Raw genomic sequence first — 24,469 nt, 5'->3', positions numbered from 1 at the left:
ATAATTCCATTAGAGGCTCCTTAGGGAATGAGTACCCTAAAGTGCACTAGTCCATTGATTTGTATTGAACACGAAGTTCATATCCTGGCTCACACAAAGGCTCTGAGAGTACCTACTAATACCATTGACTTTCTAAGTTCTACTAAAATAGAAAATGCCATAGTATGTGGGTCCCTTAAAAAGAATACACTAAGATTGTTAGGCTAAAAATAACGTTAACTATAGAAATACATTCAATGACTTTCCAAGAATCACAGGGCCTTTGTGAGTCAACTTGGAGAGATGAAAAAAGAATTTTTTTTTTGAAAGGATAAATCCAAGATAGAAAAATATTGTTAAAAATCTCATCTTGTTGTCTTGCTGGAGAGATATCTCCTAGAGACCTCCCTCTATCCTCACTTTACAACTGCCCTCCATCCCCCAAGCCAAACTTTTCAGCTTTGCATACTTTTCTGCAACTGAAATCTCACCATGTTGATTTTTCTTTTAAAGTCTTTTCACTCCAAAGCCTGTTTCAGATTGATAGAAGTAGGCTTAGGTGTCATTCCTGATTGTTGGCTGATTTCTTTGCTTGCTCTCTTTCTTTTTCCTCCCTTCTTTTTAAATGGTTGATAAATCCCTTTTTTCTGGTTCACTAACTTCATGCCACACCTGGTAACCAACTCCTTTAGGCAGAATTCCTGTTAGAAAGTGAGGCCTCCATGGAGTCACCTGGAAATCAGCCAGCCCTGAACACCGAGGAGGAAGCGAGCCTCATGGAACTGAAGCTTTTGTGGGGACTGGTCTGGTCTAGGAAGGGGGCTGGCTTGGCGAAGAGGGATCAGATCAGCTTGGAGGAGGTGTTGTAGGCAGCGTGGGACTGGAGACCTGCTAGTAGTGGAAAATCTCTACTTCCCCACTTTCCCCAGCCACAGGGCTCCTCAGGGAAGGTGCTTATTCACAGAATTTGCTACTCCTTTGTGCTGAATCAATGAAGCCTCAACCAAGCCAGTTATCAAATTTCTTTCCTTCTTTTTTTTTTTTTTTTCCTCTTTCTTTTCTTACTTTGAAAAACAACAACAATAACAACAACAACAACAAAAAAAAACCAACTAGTCTTTTTCTGTGCTGTGTTATGGTCAAGAGTGGGGAAGGCAGGGGTGGGTGGGTGGGAAGAGATCAACCAAAGAACTTGTATTCATATATGCATGACCCACAGACACTGACAATAGTGTGGTGAAGGCCTGGGGCGGGAGCTAGAAGGGGTCAAAGGGGAAAAGAAGGGGACATCTGTAATACTTTCCATAATAATTATTTTTTTTAAAAAAGTATGGGGTTTTCTCAGAAAGATACATTAAAATGATTAAATCAATGTATTAAGCAGGTTTACCTTTGACCATGTACTCGGGCACACAAATGATTGTGTCTTGTTGCAAACATAAATTTTTCACTGGTGGCCAGACAGTAGGTATTTTCTCACAGACAACAGTGAGCACAGTAAGGTAAATGAAATCCATGGGCTACTTAGGGACATATTCATGGTTCATAACTAATTTCCATGAGCTACAGCTTAATTTATAACTTGATAGATACCAGATTTGTCCACAACTGGAAAGACATGTGAACTAATACTCATACATTTACAATATGAAAACATGATATTAATGTGGAATCACAAACCTTTTGTAGCTTTAGGAATATTCCTTGAGTACTGAGTGTCCATGTTGACATAAAAGGCTCTGGGCAAAATGATCAAGCAGGTGCTGGTTATCTTTAGTGATTTTCTAACGTGTTCTTTCAAAATTCTTTCTCGTATCTAATATTTCCCTGAAGTTACACTGGCTCACGTAGGTTCTTTACCCCACTCTAAGTAAACCCTTCTCAGTTACTATTTCATATTCCAGACTTCTCCAAAGATAAAGAGCATGGACGCATATTCTCTGCCCTTTTCTGGCTGTGTGATCGTGGGCAAGTCTACTTAACCTTCAAAGCCTTTGGTTTGTTTTCCATCTATAAACTGGGACAATAGTTGGGCCCAGATTGTTCTGAGGATTAAATGAAGTGTCATAGGTAAAATCCTTGGAGCAGTGCCTGGCAAATAGAAAGAGCTCGTTGAATGTTAGCTTTATACTCAAAATGCACTCAGCCCATATCCCCTCCTAAAGAGCTCTGTTCTCTTATAGGTAATAATTAAGACTAGGTGACCTGAAGGTAGTTGGTTCGATTCCCGGTTACAGCATGTGCCCAGGTTGCAAGTTCTGTCCCAGGCTATACTGGAGGCAATTAATGTTTCTCTCTCACTACAGTATTTCTCTTTCTCTCCCTTCCTCTCTCTCTGAAGTAAAAATGTCCTATATAATAAAAGCCTAATATGCAAATCAACCGAACAGCAGAATGACGGGGGTGGGGGTGAGGTGGGAAGGGCCAGAAAGTGGGAGGCACCAGGCCAGCCAAGGCACATGCCAGCAGGCAGTGGGAGGGGATGGCGATCTGGGAGGGGGAGTGCAGCAACTGGCGGCAGTGGAGGCAATTGCAGGGTAGGGTCGGCTGCTCTCTGCCTGGCACCATCCACCAATCAGCCCACCGTGGCCTCCCACAGAGGGAAGCCAAACTCAGCTAAGCTGTCAGTCGGAAGTCCCCCACAGGCTCCCGGACTGCAAGAGGGCACAGGCTGGACTGAGGGACACTGTCCCACACACGAGTGCACGAATTTTCATGCAATGGGCCTCGTGTGTGTGTGTGTGTGTGTGTGTGTGTGTGTGTGTGTATCTCACAGTCTTTAATAAAAAAATGGTGGGTGGCTATTAAACCAACCCATGCTGAGTTGATAAAAGGGTGATAATGTGTTGTACCCCAACAGGTAGCATGTGTCCACCTGGCAGGGTCTTTCCAGAGATTCCAACCATTCTGAACATATAATGCCACAGTGGGGTGATGTCAGGCATTGGAGCTGGCATCTGCTGAGGGGCTAGGTAGTATAGCTTGCTGCTGGATTCACACAGTCTCTTAATGGTTCTCTGGATCCCATGGACCAGCCACACCAACCTCCCTCTGATCTTGTTAGAACTGCAGACATACTGTAGTCCCTACCCTGGCGCTGCTGAATCTGAATCCCATTTAAAAAACCCCGAGTGACCTGTGCACATTTCTGTTTGAAGGTCCTGCTCTAGATCACATACAAGACAGAGGATCTAGTACTCTGCCAAGGAATAGAAAGTTGCAAAGATCAAGTTTTGCCCATGAACCTCAGCTACGAAAACGCACCCGTTATTCTCTTTGGTTATCTTGGATCTAAATGGTCTTTTAATCACTTGCCTTGGGCGACAAACAATTTGTAATCATTTAACTCATTTCGTTCCATCTGTACCTCCAAAGGAAAAGTTGGGCCAATAACATGTTTTTCTAAAAATTGTCCTCTCTCAGGGATGGATAGGAGGAAGATGTTAGCATTTCCCTTTTATTTTATGCAATTTGTGCTGTTTGGGTTTTAATAATAAGTATGATGGTTTTTTATAACTTAAAACACTTTAAAGGTGACCTGGCGAATCTGGCATCTTATATGAGTAAGGTTTGTAGGGCCAATAGTGGGCTTTTTAATAAGGGCTTTGGGGAAATTTCCTCTAAGACAGAAAACTACCTTTGATTTCCTTTACAATACTGAGCAGCAAAACCCACGCTTCTCTGAGTATGATCACACCTGATGACACGTAACACAACGTCCCAGCGGGCTGTGATGGTGAAGCGCCGCTCCCCTTACAGAATTGCCATCAGATTACTCACATGTGGCTATCTATCATGCGCTATAAAAGTAATCTTTCAAAGCTACTTGAAAGTAGGGGAGGAGAAAACACACAAACTTCCTTAGGTATTCATATCTAGGATCTATCCTCTTAAAGATAAAATACTAAGTCAATAGACATAAGCTGTAGTATATTACCTCATCCTGCACATGATTTATTGCAGATGGAAATCAACTCCAAAATGAATTACTTTGAAAGTTTTACTCCTGACATTAAAATTCCAGATCTTTATACCTACACGCCTTAGAGTGCTTCTGAAAAACAACTCTTCGCGGACACGGAAGGTGCAGCTACAACTTTATTCAACTCTCTCAGCCTAAAAAAAGCAGGAGTAATCGTTTTTGAAATCACCAACATACACGGCCTGCTCATTCACCTGAACAGGCTTTGAAAAATCAGCCAGTCACCTATCATCAGTGAAGTACATTTTAGCCAGTTCCCATTATGTTCTTAGCCATCTATTAATTCGAGCTAAGAGGAGAAGATCCTGACAAATCTAGTATCTTTTTAGCTCTGATAATCACCTTTGATTGAAGTATTAATTTTCTATCCTATTTCTCAGTGGTAACCACCTCAGCATTAACTTGCCAAAAACGCACCAAGCTGTTTAGCGATGGTGTATTAGACATGTTTGAGGAGATCAAGGTGCCCTCACATGCCCTGTGCTATGGATCTCTCTCTGATTAGCTTGTCATCTGCTCGGAAGAAGATGTAGGCTGATTCTCCCATACAGTCGAGCGGGCCAGCTGTTAGCTGCCTGTCAAGCCCTCAAGTGGACAAGTAGTCCAGGAGCAAAAATGTCACTCCTTTGATCTGGCGAGGAGCAGCTGCTGATTTATAGAGTAGGACTTTGTTCTTCCGTTCTATTTTACTTTCTTTCCTAAGGCAGAACCACAAAATCCAGGAGAGAGAAAAAAAGTGCCGTTCCCAGCAACATCAACAAGCTCTGACAACTGCAACAGGGTTTTTCTTGGCCCTAACAAAGCTCTCAGGCATCTCCTTTGACGCTCACCTTTCCCCCCTCCCCAACCTGCCCCCCCCTCACAAACCATTTTTTGCAATGCGGTAGTTATTGTTTAATTCAGCTTCTGTAAATGGAATGGACTGTGGCCAGCAAGCCTGGGGCATAAACACACCTGTATGAAAGGAGCCTTATTGTAGCAACCATCTACAAGCAGGCTCGCATGAACCACACGTTCCTGGGTTCAGAAAGAAGGCTCCGTTTCTCTTGACAGCAAATTTTACCCTAAGTGAGTTTCTATTTTTAATGCCACCAACCTATGGTGACCACATTTGAACCGTTTCCTCTCCAGAGGCATCCCACTCTTTAAATCAAAGAGAAAAAAGGATTAGATTCTTTTCATCTGTGAGCAAACAGATCCATCAAAAATGTTTATCCACTGTCTATAATATCAATCAGTAAGTGCTGAATTAAACAGCCAGAAAGGCTTTAGCAAATGCAATATCAAAGATGCCATAATGTTGATTTCATTACCACCGATTTATACTGACATCAGCTTCCCTGAGCAATATATAAGAGGGGGGGAAAAAACCAACAACAAAATCTAAGTAAGCCATATGCACTGTCTTGTTAAGAATTGAAATGATTTCAACCACATGATCCTGTTCTCAATGAATAAATCTGTCAGGACAGAGATGCCCTGTCAGCCAAGTGGAGCATGAAACAATGTGGCCTTAAGATAAACTGTGAGAAGTCGTCAGCCATATGTATACACATATATGCATGCATGTGTGCACACACAAACACACATATATACACATGTGCTTATACACACACCCATGTACATGCACGTACACACACCAGATGATCAACTTTGCCAGAGATTAACCCCTGGCTAAGTTTTCTGTGCAGTGATTGAGAGGAAGAGTAAAAAAAATTTATCAACTCTAGGATTTTCAGACATATTACCACATAGGTCAGACAGGAATTTTATGGGTGGAGGGAATGCTGAATACAAGAGAGAAAAGAAGCATTGCTAAAAATCCTTGCTTCCACTCCATCAGACCATGTTCTAGTGTTTGCTCCCTTCTTCCCTTTCACACTTTCCCAGGGGAACAGAGGTTGTTCTCAGCCTTACTTCTTGCTTTAGCTTATGTCCCCCTTTAGTCAGTCAGGAGTTAGTAAGCACCCACCTCCTCTTTATTCAGAGAATTGAACTAGCAGATGCTTTCTCAGGGGTAAGGGGGTGCATAGCCCAGTGAGAGGCTCGGCTCCGGAGGGGACAGAATGAGCAGTAGGCAGAGAAAGAAAAGTGTAGAGAAGCAGTGGGTATGGAAGGCTTATTTTAAGATAAATTTAACAACAAAAATTTGATAACAGAAGACATAATAAGAAATTATATATAATACATAAATATATAATTATATGACTCATATATATATACATATATTAAAGTACACATATAAATATATATATACATAAATACATATATACAAAAATATATATATATATATTAAAATTTTGCAAAGGCAGTCCATGCTTTTATAGATTTTCACTCTTTTTTTTTTAAAATATATTTTATTGATTTTTCACAGAGAGGAAGAGAGAGGGATAGAGAGTTAGAAACATTGATGAGAGAGAATCATCGATCAGCTGCCTCTTGCACACCCCCTACTGGGGATGCGCCCGCAACCAAGGTACATGCCCTTGACCGGAATCGAACCCGGGACCTTTCAGTCCCCAGGCCGATGCTCTATCCACTGAGCCAAACCGGTCCCGGCAGATTTTCACTCTTACACCCACTGAAACAAATTAAAAATCCCAATTGGAGAATACATAATAATTATAAAACAACAGAGTCCACACTCAGTAAATAAGTGTGCTCGGGTCAATGCAAGAAGTCAGATGGAAGCTAATCACCAATTCTTGGAGGAGGAACCGGAACCAAATGGAAAGAGTACGGGTTACCGGAAAGGATGGACGGATGCACGTAAGGGAATGGCACATGTGAAGACACCAGGGCCCATTTTCACCAGGGAGGGGGAAGAGGCCGAGTTTAGACTGGCTTCTGGTGTGGGTCTGGAAAACATGGCTATGGTGAATAGACAAGCTGGTGGAGGTGCTCCCCCTCACCCCTCCGCTGTATGGAGATATACCTGATATTTAATGCTGTGGAAGTTTAAAGTATTCAACATGTTCATTTGATATTTATTTTGCAAAATGATTGCTACTGTCGCATTAGCTAAAACCTCTATCATGTCATGCAATTACAGTTCTTTGTTGTGATGAAAACATTTAAGATCTACTCTCTTAGCACCTTCCAAGTATATAATACTCTGATGCAGGCTCCCTAAGGTTCCAATAGAGCATGGTGGTGAGGAAGGTCTATTCCAGGGGCCACCTCTAGGATGAACTGATGAGAAGGTAGAAGGCTCTTACCTAATCCAAGGAGAAGAGGGAAAGGAAATGAGCCCTCCTGAAGGTGGCAGAAATGATAAAGGTGGGGCATTGGGCTTGGAGAATGGGTGATGAATTGTGCTTAGACCACAAAGAAGAAACACTAATGTAAAACGTATAACTGAGGATACACCTGAGCATCTATGCGCGGTACGCTACTGTACACAGTGGATGGAAACTGACACTGATGAGGAATTTCTATTCGTTGTGTTTAAGAGAGGGAAAGAACTTTCCAAGTATTTCCTTTGCATTGACAGCGGGACTTCCAGGCTGAGAAGCTGCACAGGCCACTCAAGAGTCAGCACCAGAGAAGAGTGAAAGGTTAGAAAGAAGTGACTTTAACTGCAGAACCCTCTCATCTCATCAAAACTCCAAAATTAGATGACTATTCCAGAGCTGTGGCAACAATTACAATCAACTGCTTGGCTACTTCCAAACACAATGACTTCCTCTTCAGACAGCTCCCGGCTTTTACAGAGACCTCCATCCGCCAATGGCCGGCCATGTCAATTCTCAGTGCAAGTCTCTGTGCTCATGGCCTTATTGCTATCTGCTCCAGCTGGCTTTCTCTTTTACTTCTGACATAATATGTGTGACTGGATGTAGAGGCTGATGATAGCATACCTATTATTCTGGAAATGGCCACACTAAACATTGGGTTCCCCTCCATACTTAACAATGACATGTATTCCCTAGTTTCAAAACTGGGTATAGGAAAATATATACAGGAGATGGCATGTGTTAAGCAACATCACGCAATCCAGAGTGGGTTTTTCTCTGGGTAGTGACAACTAATTTAGAAGAGGACTGATAGGACAGACTATTCCATTTTAAAGGGACTCCATTAAGTGTGATGGCTTCCAAATTGTGTCCTCCTTTCAAAACATATTTTTCTTTTTAAATGGGCTTTTAAGGTGAAAAATATGGCACTTCCCCCAAAATGGTGTGGAAACAAATGGTCCTCAAGTCTCTATTCTTCAACTCAGGCCCAACCTCCCCAAGGCCAGCCATCTGAGGCCAGGAGGTGTCTGGCAGGAAGGGGTTTGCATGCGAATGGCTGGAGGCCCTTTCATTTGTCTGTGGGGCTCCTTTTTCTCAAGCAGCAGGGGCGGCTCAGGAGCCCAGTGAGGCAGGACGCAGGGTTTGCCTGCCGCTCTGATCCCTCTTCCCATCCTCCTGCTGGCTTAAAAGAAAGGACGTGACAGAGGACACATGCAGATGGTGGCAACCTTCTCAGGACCTCTCTCCATACCATGGCTCTCTCTAAAGTGCAGCCTGGTCTCTTGTTCGCTGGGGAGGCTGAGATTTTAGCACTTTTATAGGGAGCCATACGTGAGAAATCTCCTAGGTGTTAAACGATAGATTGGCTTCAACCCAAAAATGAGATTAAAACACAGGAAGTCAAGTAATATTAAGAAAAAGATCCAACAAACAAAATATCATACACATGCATTTATATCATAGTCTTTCTATCTAAACCAAATGTTAGTTAACCGGTTTTTATTGGCATCTAGTATAGGTGCCGGGAGGGGGGGGGGGGGTAGAAACAGAGATCTAAAAAAGTTTAAAGTCATTTTAAATAAACTATAGTTTTAAGGGCAATGCATCTAACAAAAATCTTTTAAAAAATATTATTATAACATATCCCATTATGTCAAGAAGCAAAACAGAAAATCTATCCGTGGACATATGACTTAATGTCCTCACATTTACGATGTTCAGACATCCAATACGAAATTCCAAATAAAATTTCCTGACTGCCTTTTCTTAATATCAAATGAAACCTCTCTTTCTTTGATTTGACAGCTAGGTAGCATCTGTACCTTCTCCAGAGATGGTGTATGCAATCTTTCCAATGTGACGGTATTATTACCTACAAAATTTTTAGCATCATCTCGTAATCATAAAATATATAAAATATATCTTTATAAATCACAAGAGACTTGGTGAGCCAGCAGTTGCGCCATAACTGCTTCAGAGAGTTAGTTAGTGCATTTCCCTCCCAAACTTGCAGAGGAATAAAGACATCAACTTTCCACTCTGACATTCCGCATGAAGCTAAAAGCTCCAACAGACAAAGAAGCAAACACACTGTACTGCAATTTGAAAAAAAAAAAATTTAGAGCAGATTGATATTTCACATCTATTAGAATTAAGTGGTTTAACTTAAGCATTGGAAATAGAAATGATGGCATATTTAAATTGTCTTCATTTTCACAGTACAGATAAAGTAACATCATCATCTACCAACAAATAATTTAAGTTAGAACTTGGTTAAACTGGCTCAGATTCTTACCTTGGAGACAGGTATTGTTCAAATAAACAAAAGGTGCCTGGCCGGTGTGGCTCAGTGGTGGAGTGTCGACCTATGAATCGGAAGGTCACGATTCAAGCCCTGGCTGGAGCATATGCCTGGCTTTCAGAGCTCGATCCCCAGTGTGGGGCATGCAGGGGGCAGCCAATCAGTGATTCTCTCTCATCATTGATGTTTCTGTCTCTCTCTCCCTCACCCTTCCTCTCTGAAGTCAATAAAAATACTTAAAAACAAACAAACAGGCAATTGATAAGTATAGTTAATATGCTAACATACTAGGACCACACTATTCCTTCTGTGTGGGATGGCTTTTCTCCCATGGCCACTTGGTCAGCACACCCTTCCAAATTCTTATCCGCCATCCCTTCTTGGAGAGAACTTCCCTGGCCCCAGCATCCTAGGAAGAAGCACGTCCTCAGTCAGTAGCACTAAGGTAACACGCCCATCACAGCGTTCACGCAACACGGTGGTCACAATGCACCAGTATTTGTCTAGCTTCCCACCAGTGAGCCTTTGAGAGCAGGGACCGTATCTTCATTCTATGTTACTGAGATTGCGTCCAGCTTCTAGCACATCCTCAGCAAAATGTCTGGTGAAGAAAAACCTGAGTGAGTAGATGATAATAGGGTGCCCTGTCTTGGAAATAACGTGGGATTGAGAACAGAAGAGCGCATAGGAATCTTCTTTTCCTTATTTTGCAAGCAGCATAGCTGAATCCCTGACGAAATGACTGTCCCTAGAATCAGACAGAGCCACACTGGACTGTAACTCCGGCTTCCTGGCTCTGGTCTGTTTATGTGTGCAGTTAGACCCAACTGCAGATACAGAGCAAAGTTTCAAGGTCCGAGTCCATATGGGCATTAGAGACACCAGGCAAATCCTAGGTGCCAGGTGAAGGAAGAGAGGGACTTGACTTAGGAGGAAGTGGGCATCAGACTCTCCTAGGCTGGGAGCAGGTGCTGAGCTACACCATGCTTGGTAAGTCCAGGAGACCAAAGAGGAGGGAGCAAGCTGAGAGTGAGGGGAACTGAGTATATAGTTTATTAATACAATGAAGCATTATAGTGTGTGTGTGTGTGTGTGTGTGTGTGTGTGTGTGTGTGTGTTGGGACAGAAACAGTGAGTAGGAAGGAGAAAAATTCTCTCCACAACTGTATTTTCAAGCCGTTTATCAACTTGAAATAGGATTTCTACCTTCAAATCTGCCCAATCCAGACGCAGATATGGGAAGCATTTTAGGGCTCTTGTTTTACATCTCACCTGTTCATAATGCCATCTCCCACGATTACCCTGAAACCTGGCTACTCCGCAGACCTCTGACCCCAAAAATGTTTGCTGGCTAAATGTCCTCTCAAACATGCCTATCTCAAAGGCAATTTGATCACTAGAGGACGGTTTTAGGCTGGGGTGTTTTCTCTAATCTTCCCTTTTTCTCACTTTCTCATATTCTCCCACTCAACAAAACATTAAAAAAAAAAAAAAAAACCCAAAAAACTACCGTTGGGTAATTTGCTATGTATGTTTCAAGTTTCTGCTTCAGAATGTGGCTTAGAAACTGAATATTCATCTTTAACCATAAGATAATTTTTTGTAACATCTTCTGCATTTTTTATTAATCAGAACTGCGTCTGGGCTGTGGCCATCTAAGTTAACCATGTCTATTACAGGTGTTAGACATATATGTATGGAGGAGGAGGAAGAGGAAGAGGAAGAGGAGGAGAGAGAGAGAGAGAGAGAGAGAGAGAGAGAGAGAGAGAGAGAGAGAGAGAGAGGAAGAGGAGAAGGAGGAGAAAGATATGGGCAGGGTTTAAGGGGGAAAGAAGAGAGAAGGGAAAGACAGGAAAGGAGGAAGCGCTCTTGGCAGAAGTACATCAATGCACATCAAATGCTCCTTCCTCTCCTCCCCCATCGGCCTCCTTGCTGACGGTGTGTACAAGTGCACAGTGCGCTTTTACTTGTAGCTGTGTTAACCCCCACCTGCCTGCCCCCGGAGCGCCGCCGTCTGTCCGGGGCTGCGGGCGGCTGCCAGGGCCCCGTGCTCTCCGGGACGCTGTCACTCAGGCCGGCAGCAGTGCTTCACTCCGGGAGGCAAAAATGACTCAATTGTTGGGCTTATTCACTCCAGGGAGCACAGCTAGTCTATCATTACCACGGAGTGCAAACACCCCCAGCTCTGTGTTGCCCCCCTCACAATTACTATTTGCTGTGAAGGATTGGCAAAGCAATTCTTAAAATGACGGGGGTGAGAGCCAGGCGAGTGCCATTATGGGCTTTTCCTTCCGTCGCAGCAGAAGCGAGCAGGACGGCCTCCTCGGAGCCTGACCCACTTCTTAACCTTTCGTTCCCTTTGCCGCGCTCACATACACTCACTGGCCGCGGGAGCCCGAGGGGAGCCAAGGACCTCACGGCCAAAGCATGGTTCTGTTTTTTTTCGGGTCACCTCTCCTTGGGTGGAGATTAAACCCCGAAAGAAATACGTCTCAGGTCCACACAGATCGAGGAGGGCCGCCCCAAACCCAGTGCCCAGCCACAGCCCCGCAAAGACCACGGCCGCCAGGGGAAGGTCGGCTAAGTGATACGCCGGAGGAACTACTTGAGAAACCAAATAAATCTAATTAAGTAAGTTACAAAATTATTTCCCTGTCTCTTATCCACTCCCCTCGGTTCATACCCATGACGCGCTGGTGCTGCATAATTGCGCTCAGGATGCTCCGCTCCGAGCCGTAATGAGCTGCCTGTGCACAAAGGCGGCGAGAGCGGTCTCCCCGCAGAGTCATCTTCTCAATTATTTATACTCGCAACACTTCCACCTAATGGCAGTTTTAAAATCAAACAAACAAAGCAAACCGTACAATAGAGGGAGGAAGCAAGAAGGTGTGCGGACCTTTCCCTCTCCGTTTGAACACCGGGAGAGAGGCAGGCCGTGGAGCGTCCGCCGGACTCTGCAGCAGGAGAAGTCCGAGGCCTCGCGACCAGGTGACATGAGAGCCTTTGCCAGGGCCGCCTTGGGAGGGTTCAAACAAGCTCCATACCTGCCTGGCTTTACTCTGTCGTGCCCACACGTGTAAAGGGAGGGAACGTTTTGTTTTTTCCTTTTATAAGTTGGCCTTTGAAAAGTCCTAACTAGACAACTTGACCCAACCCCCCCTGCACCAATCCTACTCCAAAAAAAAAAAAAAGGTGCTAAGCTGTCAAAATAATGTCAGTGGAAGCAGGAAGGGGTCGTATGTGGCCAGTTGTCCCCCAGGCTGGGGAGGGACTTGCTCCCACTGTCCACACCTGGCTCTGCTCCATCACTTACAACCTTATATACAAAAGGGGAAACGGTGCTTTGTAGCTACACGGTAGGGATAGACAAAAAGGCAACATTATGACATAAAGGCAACGTTATACCGCTACCTCTAATGTTTCACACTGGGATCTGTTGTGTCAACTGTGTGCTGCTGCCACCAGCTCTGACTTCCTGGGCTCCTGGCCCCTCGCTCGGTGGCCCGCTCAGGCGGATGCTCAGTCAGCGCCAGCTCGGGGGTTGTTCCACGTTCATCAATCCACAGATGTGGTTGAGGAGCTTCTATTTTAGGAAGTTTAAAATGAACTTTACACCAGATACACATTTATACCTGCATGAAATCCACACTTCATTTTAGATTCTCCATGAAAAAGTGCAGGTTCCGGCCTTTAGGAAGTAGCTATTCACTTTCCTAAAAGAGCTGTTCCCCATTAAGGGTGTCACCTATCTGCCACTCATCAATCTGCGGCTCAAGACATTCATTCACAAGGCCGGGGAAACGCTGCTTTTCCATCACCTATTAGCCACTTCCAAATAATAAATGTCAAGCAACTATTTCTTCAAATTCCTGCAGCGGAAGATTATAAAGACCCAGTAAAAGAATAATAGACACCTCAAAATCTGCCTCTTACAGTATGCCTGCAGGCACACACATGGAATTTACACACACACATACACACACTTGTTTTTTCATAAATGTACCTTGTGACTTGAGACAGCTCTTGACTTGTCAGTTGGTTAAAGAAAACAACACACAAACCCTTAAGGAGATGTCTCCCCTAAGCACTCAGGTACTAAGGTGAAAGGGCAGACGGGGAAAAATACCCCATGTTGCAAGGAAACCAGACCATGACCCATAACCCACTGCAGCCAGGCTGTAGATGGGGTCATCAGAAAGAAGAAGTTGGGAGTGAGATGGGATCCATTGTCTTATTTCACACACACACACACACACACACACACACACCCCTTCATGCCTCTCCTTCCCCCACATACAGGAATCGAACGAACTAAGTATCATATTGTGACCTCTTACTGATTCTGAAAGCTCATTTTTTGCCATCTAGAGTTAGGAATGGACCTCGTTTTGCTAGCTCCTCCCTCTCTTCCTGCCACTCTCACTTCCAAGATCAAAGAAGGGCTTGGTGCTGTGATGGGCGCGGAGGGATTGTGGACCCAGTACAAAACCACACCCTGCTCCTTGGCCTCCCAGCAGCCCTTGCTGCCTTCAATACAAAAAAAAAAAAAAAAAAAAAAAGGATCTTTCTAAGTGTGTGCCTGTGTGGTTACAGACTCGACAAAGGAGCACAGAGAAAGCCCGTGGTGGTAAGGAGATTAAAAACACATCCTTGCTGTTGGCAAAGAGAAACCTGAATGAACTTGGATGCATTGCAAAGATGTCCTGCGACGTGCAGAAACGTATTTTTCAAACACACTGAGGCGATGACGAGGGTGTGATGAATCGTTATGGGAAAGATCTGCTCCATGTTAAGGTCTAGCAGACAGTTGGGCAGTTTCTGTCTTTTCACCTCCGGGCCAGGGCCGAAGTGACATCTCCGATTCTGTGCATGGACTCCAGTTCGCTGGAAAAGCCCTCCCAGAACTGATTTAAAGGTCAGTAGATTATGGGTGGAAGTGAGTTGGTTTGGAGAGTAAAACCAAAAGCTGACTGGGGCTGAGAAGGTGTGGCTTTGGTCCCCGCCAGGGCTCCGTGGAGGGGAACACAAGTTGCTATCCTATCCGTGGCTTGAGGGCAGTAATATTATACGGCCCTCAATTCCCCAATGTGACAGATTCACAAGAAACCTTAACCTCTATTTTTTCCAGCTTTCCTCAACCACAGCAACAGACTCCGTCTTAGCAGACCAGCCAATTAACCAAGCATTTAAAAAAAGCGACCACAAATCTATAGCAGTAGCTTTGCAGGACACAGAGAATCGTTGTTGTAATGAGTTGCACAATAAGTTGAAACAGACTCTGGCTGATAAAATTCATTTTAAAAATCGTCGGGAGAAATGACTCTTTCTCTTGGAGCGGCCCCGTGTGTTTGCCTTCACGGCTTAGTTCGCAGCGACCTGGCCTTCAGCTTACCCTTGACTGGTGGCAGATCTGATAAGGGCTGGCACAGATACGCCGAGCCTGGTTTACAATTTGTTTTGCAACTTCCCTTCCCAGATACACATAATCCAAGTACAACTTCTCAAAAAAAAAAAAAAAAGTTGTGTTTACTTGTCCCAGGCTTAAGGATTTTTTTTTTTCCTCTTCTTCTTAATGTTCCCTCAGGATGCTGGCTTGCAACCTGGAAGAAGCTTGGGTTTCAGCTTCGGTCTCCAAGGTATTCTACTGTTTGGCGGGGCTCGGCGCTGCGAGGGAAGCTCTCTACCTTGCTGATTTAATTAATGGGATTCCTTTCATTATTACGGGGATTTAGTTTCTTCTTGCCTCTCGGTGTTTGGAAACACTGATTTATGTTTTATATTTTGAAGGGGAATTTATTGTCCTCTGACAGCTGAGGCTCGGCAAATCCCTGGCACTGAAGGCACCCTGGGGAGGTGTCGCCGCTGCCCTGCCCACCTGTATGCTGTCATCTGGGGGGCGGGGGGGGGGGGGGGGCTCCGGAAGTGAGAAGAACCATCAGCTGTGCGTGGCCCGTCCCACAGCTCCTCCCTCTGATAATTATGCCGGCAGGGGCTGGCCCGGGCCCATGTATGAATGGTGGCGTTTGTAGGGGGATCGGTAACTGCCAGTCACCGATTCATCTGAGAGAAGCAAACCGTCCCTGGATCTCTGGACTGGATTTCACCTCTTGACGAAATGGAGCTCACTGAATTACGTGGTAGATTGTGCTGCTCTTATTGGGATGATCGTGGCTGAACCCACATTGGGGCACATTTTCTAAATATGAGTAACATGTACACGGTCAATAAAAATGTTTGAAATTAGTACTATAGGAAATTTGGCAGGGGTGGTTTCATGATGCTACTGGATTATCACTCAAACTCCAAAGTCCAACAAATTCTGACTTGGAGAAAAAGTAAAAAAGTTTTAATGAAAACTCTAGAAGACTTGTAGCAAGTTTATATTTTAGATGAAAAATTTTAAGTTATCAGTTAAAGTCAACAATTTGATTATAATCAGCATCTCCTTTTCTCAGAGGGCGTCATAATTCACCTCCGTTCATCTTACTATCATTAATGCTTATTGGGCGAGGCCATAAACTGAGGGTATGTATGTCTCTTCTGATCCGATTCTCACAAAAACCTTCCGAAGTAGGCAATAGGATCAGCTTTCCCATCTGATGGCTGGGGAAACAGACCTCGCATATCCAATAACGCACATCCAACTGTTCGTGAATGGCAAGGTGGGCCTGAGATCTGACTTACTGTGTTCTATGTCAGTGGTCGGCAAACTGTGGCTTGCGAGCCACATGCGGCTCTTTGGCCCCTTGACTGTGGCTATTTCACAAAATGCCACATGCGGGCACGCACATACAGTGCATTGAAACTTCGTGGCCCATGCGCAGAAGTTGGTTTTCGGCTCTCAAAAGCAATTTCAATCGTTGTACTGTTGATATTTGGCTCCGTTGACTAATGAGTTTGCCGACCACTGTTCTGTGTGAATGTGTAGAATGGGCTCCACTTTTGCAGAGTACATCTATGACTGACCAGAAGGAGCCAGGACTGACCTTCCTTACCAGGTCTCCATGTTGAACGCCCAGTCCCCAGGACTTCAGAATGTAACTGCATTTGAAGATTAGATCTTACAAGGGATAAGTTAAAATGAAGCCATTAAAGTAGGGCCCTGAGGCAATATGACTGGTGTCCTTCTGAGAAGAGAAAGAGACATCGGAGATGCAGACCCACAGGGCAGGCAGCCACGGGCAACCCAAGGAGAGAGATCTCTGAGGAGACCAAACCTGCCCACCCTTTGATCTCAGACTTCCAGGCTCCATACCATTAGAAAATGAATTTCTATTGTTTAAGCCACCCAGTCTGTGGTACTTTGTTAGGGCAGCCCCAGCAAACTAGTGCAGAGGGTAATACAGAAGCAGGAGCCAGAGGAAAAGCAGAAGCCAAGCCTTAAATTCAAAAAGATGGTTACTCCTCTCCCTGGCCTCTGGGAACACCTCGCTCTTGGTGGCGTTGGTTCCTGTCAACCTGGCAAACACACAGTGTCTAGGATTTACTTTCCAGAAAAAGTGAGCTTAAGTTTTAGAGTGGCAAATAGGACTGTTAAGGCCACAGGGACAGAGTTAGGAGAAGGAAGCCGCTCTATGTGTGAGAACGGCAGTGTTATTCAGAGAAGGGACAAGGGAGAGGGCTGCTGAAACAGTGTTCGTTATTTGGAGGATCTGCCTGAACATAAGCCACACACACACACACACACACACACACACTCACACACGCACACACATGCACACACACGCATGCACACAGAAGCGTGTGTACACAGTTGGGAACTAAGACGTTAGGAATATTTAGGGTTGCCCTTACTGTCTAAAAGAGGTCTGCAGCTGAAACATCTCCTGGGAACCAGGGGTCATCTTGGTCACACTCTGATCACAAGCTCGCTTGGTTCTAAGAGACCCTTTACCTGACATTTCCCAGTGAGGCTGGAAAATGGAGCCAATTTTTAGATCCAACCTATAAAACGGAGCCTTGGAAATGACTCGATTTATAGGTCAGAATGTTTCACTTATTTAGATTCATAAGCCAATAGGTTCCAAGGAAGAATAAAGAATGAATATAGTCCTAGCTGGAGTGGCCCAGATGGTCAGAGCATTGTCCCATGCACTTAAGTGTCTCAGGTTTCTATTTCCTGTCAAGGAACATACCCAGGATATAGGATCCATCCCTTATTGGGCCATGTATGGGATGCAACTGATAGATGTTTTCATATCAATGTTTCTCTCTCTCTCCCTCTCCCTTTCTCTTTCTGAAATCAATCAATCAGTCAACAAAAAAAAAAGTGTATGGAAAGTACATGCATGTAATACTACAGTGGTTAGCATTTTCAAAATATTTTTTTAAAATATATTTTTATTGATTTTTTACAGAGAGGAAGGGAGATAGAGAGCCAGAAACGTCGATGAGAGAGAAACATCGACCAGCTGCCTCCTGCACACCCCCCACCAGGGATGTGCCTGCAACCAATGTACATGCCCTTTACCGGAATCGAACCTGGGACCTTTCAGTCCGCAGACTGACGCTCTACCACTGAGCTAAACCGGCTTCAGCTTCAAAATATTTTAAATCAAGAGATATAGGTACGGGAACATGGTCTGACTGGTGGAGAAAAAATAAATTAAAAAAAGCCTCACTCTGAACCTGGTTCAGTTGTTTCAAGCCAATTTTCTCACTCATCTGTTGTGCAAGGTTATATGAGAGTTGTACTTTCAAAATTTGAATTTTTAAAAAAATATATTTTATTGATTTTTTACAGAGAGGAAGAGAAAGGGATAGAGAGTTAGAAACATCGATGAGAGAGAGTCATCGATCAGCTGCCTCTTGCACACCCCTACTGGGGATGTGCCCGCAACCAGGTACATGCCCTTGCCCAGAATCGAACCCGGGACCTTTCAGTCCGCAGGCCGACGCTCTATCCACTGAGCCAAACTGGTCCCGGCAAAATTTGTATTTTTATTCAGACCACCAGGATCCCCAAATTCAGATAATAACTCTACCTTAGAAATTCAGGCTTCGTAAATTTTCCCACAAAGAAAATTCTCAATAGATTTTTACTTTCAACCACACTCTAGGGCAATGTTTTTCAACCTTTTTTGGGCAAAGGCACACTTGTTTCATGAAAAAAATCACGAGGCACACCACCATTAGAAAATGTTAAAAAATTTAACTCTGTGCCTACATTGACTATATATAAAGTAATTCTCTTGAATAGGAATCAAATAAACACAAAGAAAGTATTTTATAATTACTTTATTATGAAATATTAAGTAAACAAAATTGTGAAAAATTATAAAATTCTTGTATTGTCTGCACCTACGGCACACCAGGCAACATCTCGCGGCACACTAGTGTGCCGAGGAACAGCGGTTGAAAAACGCTGCTCTAGGGAAATACCTGAGTAACATGTCACCTGGGGCTACCAACTCATCAGCACCCTGAACATAACCTAAGAAAGGGCTTTGGGCCAATAAAATAAGGAGCAAGACAGACTGAAGAAAACGAACACCATGGTGAGAAGCGCGGGCCATAGACTTGGCTCGGGTTTCTTTACACATAAGGGAGAGTTTCTGAATGGAAGCCTCTCCTCCGGTCTCCTCTCCACATCACTGACCGTGGAGCCCGTTCCCAGAATTCACCTGGTATCTTCTCCCGTCAGTCTCCTGGTTTTCCTGCTTTACCTCCTTTCTCTTATGAACGGTCTTGGATGATGTGGAGAAATTCTAAAATATACAATTCTTGATCCTCTTGAACAAATATATTTTCAGTGTCTGCCGCCCACTTGGCAATGCACTGAGGGCCTTAGGCGAGGCACACAAAAGAAGAAGGTGTGTGAGAGGCCACATTTGCCAAGTAGAAAAAAAAAAATGCATTCAATTTGGGATTAATTTCATGCCCTACAAATCTCCTGATTTAATTGGAGAAACAAGACATACACCTATCCACCAATCTGTTAAGTTTTATTTAATGAGAAAAACAGCACAGCTTAATAGGAAATGCATAGGATTTAGAGGCCAGGGCTCAATCTCTGGCTATATCAATTACTGTGTAGTTTTGGACAAGTTTTTTTTTTTTTTTTTTTAATATTTTATTGATTTCAGGGAGGAAGGGAGAGGGAGAGAGAGGTGGAAACATCAATGATGAGAGGGAGTCATAGATCAGCTGCCTCCTGCATGCTCCCCAGTAGGGATCAAACCCTCACTCGGGGAATGTGCTGGGACCAGGAATTAAACTATGACCTCCTGGTTCATAGGTTGACGCTCAACCACTGAGTCACACTAGCTGGGCTGGGCAAGTTCTTTAACCTTCTGTGTCTTCATATCCTTAGCTGTAAAGTGCGAATTAATTACATGACCTACTTCAAAGAGTTGCCCTGAAGATGAAATGTGAAGGCCAATTTGAACTGTAAAGGCATCAGAACATCATCTGAGAATTATAAGGAAAAAATATTGAAATCATTCTAAAATAAACTTCTAACATTTGCAATTCTCCAAACACTGCAAGGCACACACAGATGAAGAAGATTCCGTCTTGCTCTCAGAAAGCATGACGCTGAGCAGTAAAGCGATGACCACACCACCAGATGAAAGAGGCTCCATGGCAGGAGTGGCCCCGGGCACACAGGAAGGATGGACACATGCAGATGAGAGGGAGAAGAGGCAGGGCCTTTGGGCTCCTCCACGAAGGATTGTGATTGGTGGAAATGGGAAGGACAGCAGGATGTGGAGCATACCAAAAAGAGGAAACGACTTAGGCAAATGTACAGAGAAAGCAAATATAATACTTCTAGCAAAAACACTTAGTAGACAAGGTACTCGATTGCCATTTGGAGATACATTTGAATCCTGGTTTGCAATTTCTTAGCTGTTTGTCCTCTCTGATTCACCATTTCTCACTGGGAGCGTGTATACATGAAAATTTTATTGTAAACACTAAGTATTTAGCCAAATAAATGACATATTTGAAACAAAATATACTTATAGATATTCCCAATATCACCGAAACAATTCTAATTAGTTTCTAGATTATGGGTACAGAGGCCCAATCATAACACTCATTTCTGATATCACTTAAATATTGGAGGATGCTCTTCCAAGTTTATTTGTGTTATTAACTTACAAGTGGTCATTATTTTACCTATGATGTACCACCATTAGAATGTGAATGGAAAAAAGTAATCAGTAAAACAAGTTGAATTTTTGGCTATTTGGCTGGGATTTATCTTTCAGGGTGCTATACGCACAGACAGGCATGCACACAACACGTGGGCCTTTGTTCAGAGCTCACAAATTGCTCATCGAAATATTTAGGCACACAGGACTAAATGCGGATTCTAGTCACAGTTCCTTGAAGTCAAGGACAATGGAAGGTAAAATTCTATTGTTTGGAGCATGGGTATTAAAACTGAAATAAGAAAAAGGAAAAATAAAGGCTTGAGATTAAGGTTCCAGTAACACCTAGCAACCTATATATCTCTTCTGTAGCCACCTTTTTTAATTCTCAGAAATTGTAGAACGGTGAGGGTGAGACTGGTACAGAACCTGTTTTGCTAACTAATAACAAATTAAAAGGGGTGTCTGCTGACACCCCTTTACTTTGAGCACGTGTGGGATGGTGGGTCTAAACACGGATCCTAAATGTGGGGGAAAGCCTCCATACTGACTTTTGGCAAGTGACAATCTCTTATTCTTCATTCTTGCCAAGTGAAGAAAGTGGAAATAAAATCTTGACCTAATTTAGTCTTAGAAACACCTGATTTTAAAAATTACACCAATCCCTTAATTTTTTTAAAAAGGAAACTTCTGCAGCAGTCACGTGGAATCATATTGTTCTACATCCTTTAGAATGAAACTGATCCATGGGACGTACAGGGTGGAGGTTCAAAACCAACCAACACGCAGGACTGGGACGTCCCAGAAGAGCCTATCTCCTCCTGGGAAAGCATACCTCCATGCTTCAGAGCCATCAGAAAGAAAGAAAACTTTGTTGTTCAGTTTCCACCCTGAAGCGTCAAGCAGAGCGAGTCAATTTTCTAGTCATTAATCAAAAATGGTACATCCAGTTCTCTGGGATGCAGCCCCTGCAGAATAAAACTGGCAAACCACACACAATAAACTGGTCAGGAGGTGTGTGGCCTGGTGATGGGCTGTCACCAAAAGAAGATGTCCTACAGCGCCTGTGAAATACGTGAAACACGTAGGACTGACCGGAAGAACTCCATGTTCCCCTTGGGTTCCCTCAATCACAGGGTCAAAAGAAGTATGAAAAGCAGAAAGAGAAACCATCAGTTCCTACAGAACATGAAGTGTACACATACATTCTGTTCAAGAGACAGTTACTGGGCCTGTTCTGTAAGTCACTAGCTCTCTCCCAGATTCAGTTTTCCCGATACTGTGTACTGTTGTATGTGGTTTGGAATCATTGGAGGTTGTGATTTTCATAACCATTTTCAAAGCAAAACACAAACAAGGCTCGTCGTCTCTTACTTTAATGTCCGGTGCACAAAAGGTTGCTTCTGCCTTGTTGCCTTTGTCTTTCTACTCTTGACCCAAAGTGGGGAAAAATTTGGATCACCCTTTTGGGTTGTTCCCATAGCACATATTTCAGCACCAATTAGCAATAACTCCTTACTCAAAACAGTGCGGAGACTGATATACTAGCAACCTCCCAACAATCATTGAAAAAAATAAAAATTTGAGCAGTCCTGCCAAGAAGAGTACAGTTAGACAGTCAGCACTAAAACAATGAGAAACAAAGACTCAAGTGCTAATTAGGAAGAGGGAAAGGAACTAACGTGGAGAAACCAAATAGAGCAAAATGAGGACTAAAAATTGACTTATTTGCCCTTAAAGAGTGAGGGCTTAGTTGTGGGAAATCTCACCCTCAAAGGTCAGGCATAGAGAGACATTCTTAGACTATCCGGACAGTCCCATGGTCACTGACATGGACTGATGTGGAAATGAGTGTACCTCAATAACATTTAGGCTAAGGAATATAAGTTTCTTTCTTTTCTTTTTTTTTTTTTTTTTAAATATTTTATTGATTTTTTACAGAGAGGAAGGGTGAGAGATAGAGAGTTAGAAACATCGATGAGAGAGAGTCATCCATCAGCTGCCTCCTGCACACCCCCCACTGGGGATGTGCCTGCAGCCAAAGTACATGCTCTTGACCGGAATCAAACCCGGGACCCCTCAGTCCCCAAGCCGACGCTCTATCCATTGAGGCAAACCGGTTTCTGCAGGAATATAACTTTCATTGGGCAAAGATGCCTCCATTGACTTAAAGAATTAAGAGCTCTTTCCACAGGACCCTAGAGTATGGAAAGGAATCGGAGGTAGTGGAAGGGAGGGCCTTGGGTTCAGAGTCAGACACTAAAGGTGATCCTGGTCTCACACTTAAAAGCTTTGCAGCTGAGAACAAGTCACCAAACCTTGAAGAGCCTGCATTTTCTAATTTGTAAAAAGTGAATAATAACTTAAACACTGTTTATATCACAGGGCTGATGTGAGAATCCTATGAAGCAACATATATAAAAGTGCCCCCAAAGGTTTTAAAATATAAGCCAACGTCGTAAAGAGGTATTTTATTAAGAAACCAAATGGGCTGGGTTTCCCCCCCCCCCCCCCCACTTCATTCTATACACCTGCAATTCCATCTTTTTTTTTTTAATGTCAAATTTTATAGGAGTTTATTTAAAAGGCCAGAAACAAATGAAAATTCCTGGTGGGACATAGTCTCAGCTTATTTCCTTTCTCACTAATATTTGCTTGACATTGTGCAAGTCCCCTTGGGAACCTCAGTTTTTCTTATCGATGTAATGGACACGGTGTGGCTTTCTGTGCAGTGTTTTAAATGATTTAGAAGAATGTCTCCTGAAATATAAGCCTGTAATAAAACCTGAAAATATCAAAGACCTCTAGACATGAACACCACAATACCTTACCTCTAAACAATATTTATTCCCATGAGTGGTAAGTCTCCCTACCAATCACGTGTCACCATGCTGTTGGCAACAACAGGTGGGAACAAGCTGTGCATACAGCACGAGGCCACGCTCTGCTGCCGGAGGGCGCAAAGGGGACTTGTCCGTCCCCTGAGTGAAGGCCACTCTGCAATAACCCAGGTACGAAGCTAGAAAAGGAGAGCAGTTTGCCAGCAAGCTCTGTGTTTTCAGGCTCTGGCCCACGTTTCCTTATTCTTTCTGATAGCATCATCATCTGCTTAGGCTCTTTGGCAAATATGCTCACTCTGACAGGAAAAGGGGACTCGTCAATGCATGGATTTGCATTACAGAAGGCAGGCTTCCGATTGGTTAGTTTATGGCCACCACCTCTTTCAGGACAAGTCAAGCTCTCCCCCAACTCCCCATGACTCAAGCTGTGCAATATTCTCCAAAGTGTTAATTCAGAACTGTATTAAAGGCTCTTAATGCACACTCACACAGTACTAACTAACCCTCGCAGAGACTGGCAGATCACCACTAGCTGAGATTCTTTAGTAGGACCAAGGAGCATTGTGATATACATCATGTGCTCTGGGAGTGGGGAGAGAGAGGAGGAGAGAATATGAAGAGCAAAGAGGGCAAAACACAAATAAAAGTGGGAGCCAAAGTCCTCCTTGGCTGAGTGCCGCCAGTTTCCTCCAGCACATGAACAATCGTATGCCACCTTCAGCACCACAAATGCCAGGGGCACTGGTTTTGTTCACCTTGACTCACTCAAAAGGGAAGCGCAACGCAGTCATTTTATTTATTTTTTTAATTTTAATTTTTAAAAATATATTTTATTGATTTTTTTTTTTACAGAGAGGAAGGGAGAGGGATAGAGAGTTAGAAACATTGATGAGAGAGAAACATCAATCAACTGCCTCCTGCACACCCCCCACTGGGGATGTGCCTGCAACCAAGGTACATGCCCTTGACCGGAATCGAACCTGGGACCTTTCAGTCCACAGGCCGACGCTCTATCCACTGAGCCAAACCGGTCT

The 24,469-nt window shown here is 43.7% G+C and overlaps 1 protein-coding gene and 1 long non-coding RNA gene across 12 annotated transcripts in view; one reads left to right on the top strand and one right to left on the bottom strand.

Moving 5' to 3' along the window:
- The window catches only part of MEIS2 (Meis homeobox 2), a 210,051-nt gene that overhangs the window by 9,355 nt on the left and 176,227 nt on the right, over positions 1–24,469 (bottom strand). The gene's annotated exons all lie outside the window — the stretch shown is intronic.
- Positions 13,942–21,019, top strand: LOC311629462. 2 transcript variants are annotated; one of them, XR_014796202.1, is made up of 3 exons: positions 13,942–14,414; positions 15,084–15,135; positions 19,988–21,019. It is a non-coding gene; the product is annotated as an uncharacterized lncRNA (long non-coding RNA). The 2 variants fall into 2 exon arrangements; XR_014796203.1 differs by lacking the exon at positions 19,988–21,019 and adding an exon at positions 15,287–15,759.

Source organism: Pipistrellus hanaki (assembly GCF_964339955.1).
Source record: "Pipistrellus hanaki genome assembly, chromosome: 1".
Lineage (NCBI taxonomy): Eukaryota > Metazoa > Chordata > Mammalia > Chiroptera > Vespertilionidae > Pipistrellus > Pipistrellus hanaki.
This window is presented reverse-complemented; position numbering and strand designations above follow the sequence as displayed.